The sequence below is a fragment of the Halichoeres trimaculatus genome, unplaced genomic scaffold (genome assembly GCF_033239565.1).
Source record: "Halichoeres trimaculatus isolate MK-OKI-2021-1 unplaced genomic scaffold, fHalTri1.1 fHalTri1_scaffold_11, whole genome shotgun sequence".
Lineage (NCBI taxonomy): Eukaryota > Metazoa > Chordata > Actinopteri > Labriformes > Labridae > Halichoeres > Halichoeres trimaculatus.
The window spans coordinates 2,933,808-2,939,807 of record NW_027437189.1 but is presented as its reverse complement, the minus strand read 5'-3'; the positions used below and the strand labels follow the sequence as shown (position 1 = coordinate 2,939,807).

The 6,000-nt window shown below is 43.4% G+C and overlaps 1 protein-coding gene across 1 annotated transcript in view; it reads left to right on the top strand.

Moving 5' to 3' along the window:
- Positions 1–5,300: 5,300 nt before the first annotated feature.
- The window catches only part of kcnd1 (potassium voltage-gated channel, Shal-related subfamily, member 1), an 88,234-nt gene continuing 87,534 nt past the window's right edge, over positions 5,301–6,000 (top strand). The window contains exon 1 of the mRNA XM_074682175.1: positions 5,301–5,541. The gene's annotated coding sequence lies outside the window, so the exon portion shown is untranslated. The remainder of the gene's footprint in view (positions 5,542–6,000) is intronic.

Sequence of the window (6,000 nt, the reverse complement as noted above, 5' to 3'; positions counted from 1 at the left end):
TGTTTCCCTCCTGCTGACACACACACACACACACACACACACACACACACACACACACACACACACATACACACACACACACGTACTGTGTCCAGTACGTCTCCATCACAGAACCAGAGCTGGACACTCCAGGAGCTGGACCAGTGTGGCCAACTTAGCGACTTTGTGGTGAGGTTTATTGATTTTTTCAGACCCCTTCAGCGACTTTTTTTCAAAAACCAAAAACAAAGCGACAAATCTGACCACTTTTTGGAGTTTGGAGACTCTGACGTGAAAACACTTCTCGATCTTACTCCTCTCATCAAGCAGTAGGTGCAGCCGAAGGCCCCTTCCCCGATCCAAAACACTCACAGACGGACAAGTCCTCCTCACTCTCAGAAGTCCCTCCCAGCTGCAGCCAGAGCAGTCGACTGAGGCGTCAGAGCTGGTATTTATGTCACTGGCTCAGAGTAATAACTGAAGTTTTTCTCAAACAAACAGGAAGTTCAGTTGAAGTTTGACTTAAGAGCCTTGAATGTGGGCGACCTTAAAGTCCCCTGATCGGGGGAACTTAGGGTTTAAAGCACAGGTGTCAAACTGGTGCCATGGAGGGCCAAGAGGCTGCAGGTTTTCCTTCCAAACAAACACTACACCAGCTGATTCCACTGATTACCTCACCTTCAAGCAGAGAGCAGGGACTGATCAGTGAAACCAGCTGGTGAAGTTCTTGGTTGGATAGAAAACCTGCAGCCTCTCGGCCCTCCATGGCACCAGTTTGACACCTGTGGTTTAAAGGGTCAAAGGAACACAAAACGTTTGGCTCCAAAGAGGGCACTTTAACGCATATTTTGGCTCCCAGGAGGGCACTTAAGCATGTGTTTTGAATCTCAAAAGAGTTTTTTATGCGTGTGCACATTTTGGCTTACAAAAGCACATTGAAAGACAAATTATGGCTCCCAAGTAAGAGAATTTAGCACACATTTTGGCTCCCAAGAGGGCAATTTATTGCATGTTTTGGCTCCTTAGACAGCACAGTAGTTTGGGTTTTGACTCTCGAAAGGGTTTTTTAATAGTCTGCTCATCTTGGCTTGCAAAAGCACATTGAAGGACAAATTTTGGCTCCCAAGAGGGCACTTAAGCACACATTTTGGCTCGAATAAGAGCACTTTATTGCAAATTTTGCACCCAAGTAAATACTTTGGGCTACCAAGAGGGCACTTAGGCATGTTTTTGGCTCCTTGGGGGGCACTGTAGCATATGTTTTGACTCCCAGAAGTTTTTTTAAGCATGTGCACATTTTGGCTCCCAAAAGTACATCAAAGGACAAATTTTGGCTCACAAAAAGAGACTTTAGCACACATTTTGGCTCCTGAGAGGGCAATTTATTGCACATTTTGACCCCCAAAAAGGCACTGTAGCACACATTTTGGCTCGAATAAGAGCACTTTATTGCACATTTTGCACCCAAGTACACATTTTGGGCTACCAAGAGGGCACTTAGGCATGTTTTTGGCTCCTTGGAGGGCACTGTAGCATAAGTTTTGACTCCCAGAAGTTTTTTTTTTTAAGCATGTGCACATTTTGGCTCCCAAAAGTACATCAAAGGACAAATTTTGGCTCACAAAAAAGAGACTTCAGCACACATTTTGGCTCCCAAGAGGGCACTCAAGCATGTTTTTGGCTCCTTAGAGGGTGCTGTAGCTTTGGTTTCCACTACCAATAAGGTTGTCTACTAGTGTTCTCTTTTTGGCTTGCAAAAGTACATTAAAGGACAAATTCTGGCTCCCAGGAAGGCACTTTAACACTCAATTTGGCTCCAGAGAAAGCAATTATTGCACATTTTGGCTCCCATTAAGACAACTTATCGCACGTTATGGCTCCCAGAAACTGGAGCACATATTTTGGCTCACAAGAGGGCACTTTATTGACATTTTGACCCCAATAGGGCCCTTTATAGCACATCTTGACTCCCAATAAGGCACTGTGGTGCACACTTACAACAACTGGGCCACAGCAGGTTGACCACCCCTCTTGCCCACCTCTGTACAAAGTGAAAATGTCCACCTTTGACAGATCCCGTCGTCTGTCTTGAGCGAGGACCTGGGGATCAGGTTTTCCCACGGAGCCTCTCAGAAAGTTAATTTCTTTCACTGATCGATCGAACACCTGAGGACATTAACCACTGAGGACGTCAACGTGAGTAATAATCTTTCCTGCAGCCCCCCCCCCCCTCAGTATATTTATCCAGTCTGCATAATTACCGCAGACAGTCTGTTCCTGAACGCAGCGCGCCGATGCCAAATGAGTGTTTAGTAAAACAAAACGCTGCGAGCCTCCCAGCTGGCAGACGCGACTCGTCTCTCCGACACATCCGACAGCCGAACACAATCTGAATCTGGGGCTGGAGCCAAACCCGAGCAGACTGTCGGCTCAGCGTGTCAGCCGCTGATCCACAGGTAGATAAGGACGACAGGTAGACACTACATAATGGAGCTGTCTGAAGCCCACAGAGGCCCTGAACGCCTCGCGGAGAGATCCACACGGCCGACGACAGACGACCATAGAAGAAGAACAGAGCGCGCGATGATGAGGGAGTCAGAGATAAATGCTGTCAGTGGGTCAGACGGTGACGGTGGATTAGCTCTGTGGGTTTATGAGGACAGATCAGGATTCAGCTCGCTCTGAAACAGCGGGAACGTCGTTTTATCACCATCAGACTGGATTTTAACATCGAGAGGGGAACATGGTTTCAGATTTCTGTAACTATCAGTTTTTTGGAATGAGTCCTGATCTATCTGCAGTTTGGTTATTAATTCAGAGCAAGCTTTTACCCTCTAGTGTTTTCCCACAGTCACATTATTCAGACAGTAAGTGGAAAACTGAACACCTTATCTTATATAAATTCATGTAAAATAATTCAGAGGAGATTTATTTTTATCACCCAAACTGTTTACTGAAATAAATTAAACAACATGTGAGCTATTCAGCTGAATCTGTGCCTCTTTAAGTGAAAAACAGGACTAAGGACGCGGTCACACTGGCCAATCGTGCTGTGCCTAAGCACGCTTCAGCCGTAAAGCACGTTTGGAAAGGCCAGTGTGACCGCAACTGTGCCGTGCTCAAGCACGATTCCCTTCCGTGCTTCGAAGAGGTGGGCTTCGACACGGTTTGCTTCATGCACGAGCACAGGCACGCGGACAGCGCGTGTGATCCATTACGTATAATCACCGCGAGCGCATCTCTAGACGATCATTTTAAACAAAGCGGGGGTGTTAGAGGGCTGTGTTGGGCGAAAACATCTTAATATAAGTCCAAAAGTCTCTAAAGTTGTAGCAGTGCTCTCTGTGTCTCATTGTGCTGTCTCTGATGAGATCACGCTTCATGTAAACAGACGCTTCACGATGACGTAGGTGGGCTGTGCGCGTGTCTGATACCTGCTAAAGTCTGGAAGAAAGCCACATAGCATTTATGCTAATAGCATGTTGACACCCAGCTCATTACAGTGATTTAACAAAAAGAAGTGAGGTCTCCACAAAAACTGCTCCCCCTGGTGGCTGGCTGCAGTATAGGTTATAAATATCTGGCTTTCCAGTCATTCCAGATGGGCTGTGGTCAAACTTTAAAAAATTAATACACCTCATAGAAATGTTTCTCTCGTCTGATTGTTGTGAGAACTTGAAGATATCATTTGGCTGTCTTGCATTCAAGTCCTTTTTTTCTGAAAATTTTTTTGTTCCCATTAGTTATACCAGGTAAAAATCGAGGCTTTACTTCACGTTTAACGATGAGTGACAGCTGTCGTTCTTGTGTATTTTTTTCAGGGATTGTAAAATATGGCGGGAGGTAGAGTCAAGAAGTGATTAGACTCTCGTAAGAAAAAAAAATCATTATTTTTGTCACCCGGCTCCACTCAGATTCTCCCAGAATCCCTCATCAAAAAAGAAATTGCTTTAAAAAAAAAAAAAAAGAATCCTGCAGTTCCCTGAGGGACCACTAGAGTCTGTATCCATCAGTGAGTCAGTCCCCATAGAGCTCCATTTTAAAATAATTTTCAAGGTACTACTGCTTTAATTTTTGCTTTCTTTGAGAAATAAACAAATTAAATAAAGTTAAAGTCACTTTTTTTCCATACAGAGATTAAAACGTGTTAACGTGGCTCACAGCACGTCAGAGTCAGAGAGGTCAAAGTGAAGTGTTTTATCCGTATGTTCAGATAATCCCACAGACACAGACACACAGAGGGGTCATATTACAGAGAGGGAACACAGACGACCTGAACAGGTACATGCAGACAGACAGAGCACACAGGAGGGACAGACAGGTGATGTGACAGGTAGGACTGAACACACACACACACACGATTGTGTTGCTGTGGTGTGTGACAGTCAAAGCTGATACAAAGAGAGGATCAGAGGAGCAGACAGGCTGAACCACAGACGGTCTCAGGTTTCAACCGGACCCCAAACTTTCCAGAGCCAGAAACAGAGGTTACCTGAAGCTGTGAATAAACTCGTCTTTATAGAAAACGTTTTCTTTTGGCTTCTTATTCAAATAAATAAAAACTTTTGTAGGAACTTAAATAAAAAAAGTTCCTCCTTGTCTCCTTTAAGAGTTCCCTGAACTGATTTTGTTTATTTGAAACAATAAAGGAGAGCCAAGCACTGTCACATCTCATCTCCTAATTGGCTCTCCCAAACAATGACGACGTCACATGGGCTGCAGAGAGGCGCGTGATTGGTCGAAGCAGCCTGCCTGCAGCCAAACACATTATAACCGTCCTGTTTGTTTTTCATTATTATTATTTCAGAGAGGAATAAAGTATGATAGTGCTGTGTTTTGACTTTGTACATCCTGTGTGTTACGTAAGCATCACTCCTCTGTGTCTCTCCTTCACCTCTCTTCTTCACAGATGCATTATATCTCTGTTTGGATGCATTAAGCTCCTGTTCTTCGCATCTCCTCCTCCTCCTCCTCTTCTGTATCAGGCTTTCATTTAAGCTACAGACTGATAATTACATCTTTTCTTCTTCTACAGCTCTCTGAATCACCGCATTATCCGTCTGTCTTTCCTCTCGCTGTGGTTTTCCTGTGAAGCTGAATCTTTATTTCCATCTCTGTGTCTCTGCTGTTACAACCAACATTCTCATTCTCCATCATTTTAGTCATAAATCAGTTAATTACTTTAATTATCACAGATGTGCTGTGTTTGAATTTATTTTAATGATCCTAGATCATTTTCTTAAATATTTATCCAGATCTTGAAAAAACGTTTTTAATTGTGACCCTCTAGGGCTTCCATACTCCACATCTACTTTGAGGATCTCTTCTTGTTGTCATTCACCCCAATGCTCGAATTCGTCCCCCAAAAAACTCTAAACAGTGACTTAAAAGGTAGAAAAAGACCTCGACTCATCCACTGTGGAAGTTTCTGGAAACTCATCGAGTTTTAGAGACGTTACGCTTCAACAACGGCAGCCGCGGCGGGAAGTTTTCACAGGAAACCAGAAAGACAAACAGGTGGATTTTGAAGTCTTCACCGTCGTCTTTCGTGAAAACTAGGAGGTAAAACCGTTGAATCATTCAATAAAACGTTACAGTTGTTTAAAAGTTGTTGTTGAAAGTGCAAACCAGTATTTACGTCACGTAAAACGGCTGATATTTCGGTCTAAATCGACGGTGACGAGCGTAATCTGATGGTTTCTATCAGTGGCGGTAAAACCGTTTGGGTGCAGTACCACTCTTCACCACAGATGGGTTCCCGTTTGACAACACAGGGATTTCGGGGGGCGCTGTTTCACCATTTTTACAGGGACTCATAACTGACAGTAAGAGGAAAAAATATCCCACTTTTTTGGCTTCTAACATTATTTTAACGTCAGAATTTACCTCTTAATATATCTTCCATCACATCTTAGACGAATATATAGAAGTTTGGTTGTAATTTTTGATTTTTAATACTCAAATTTACTACTTTATTTGCAGTTTTAGATAAGAAATTAACACCATATCATTTTTTTTTAT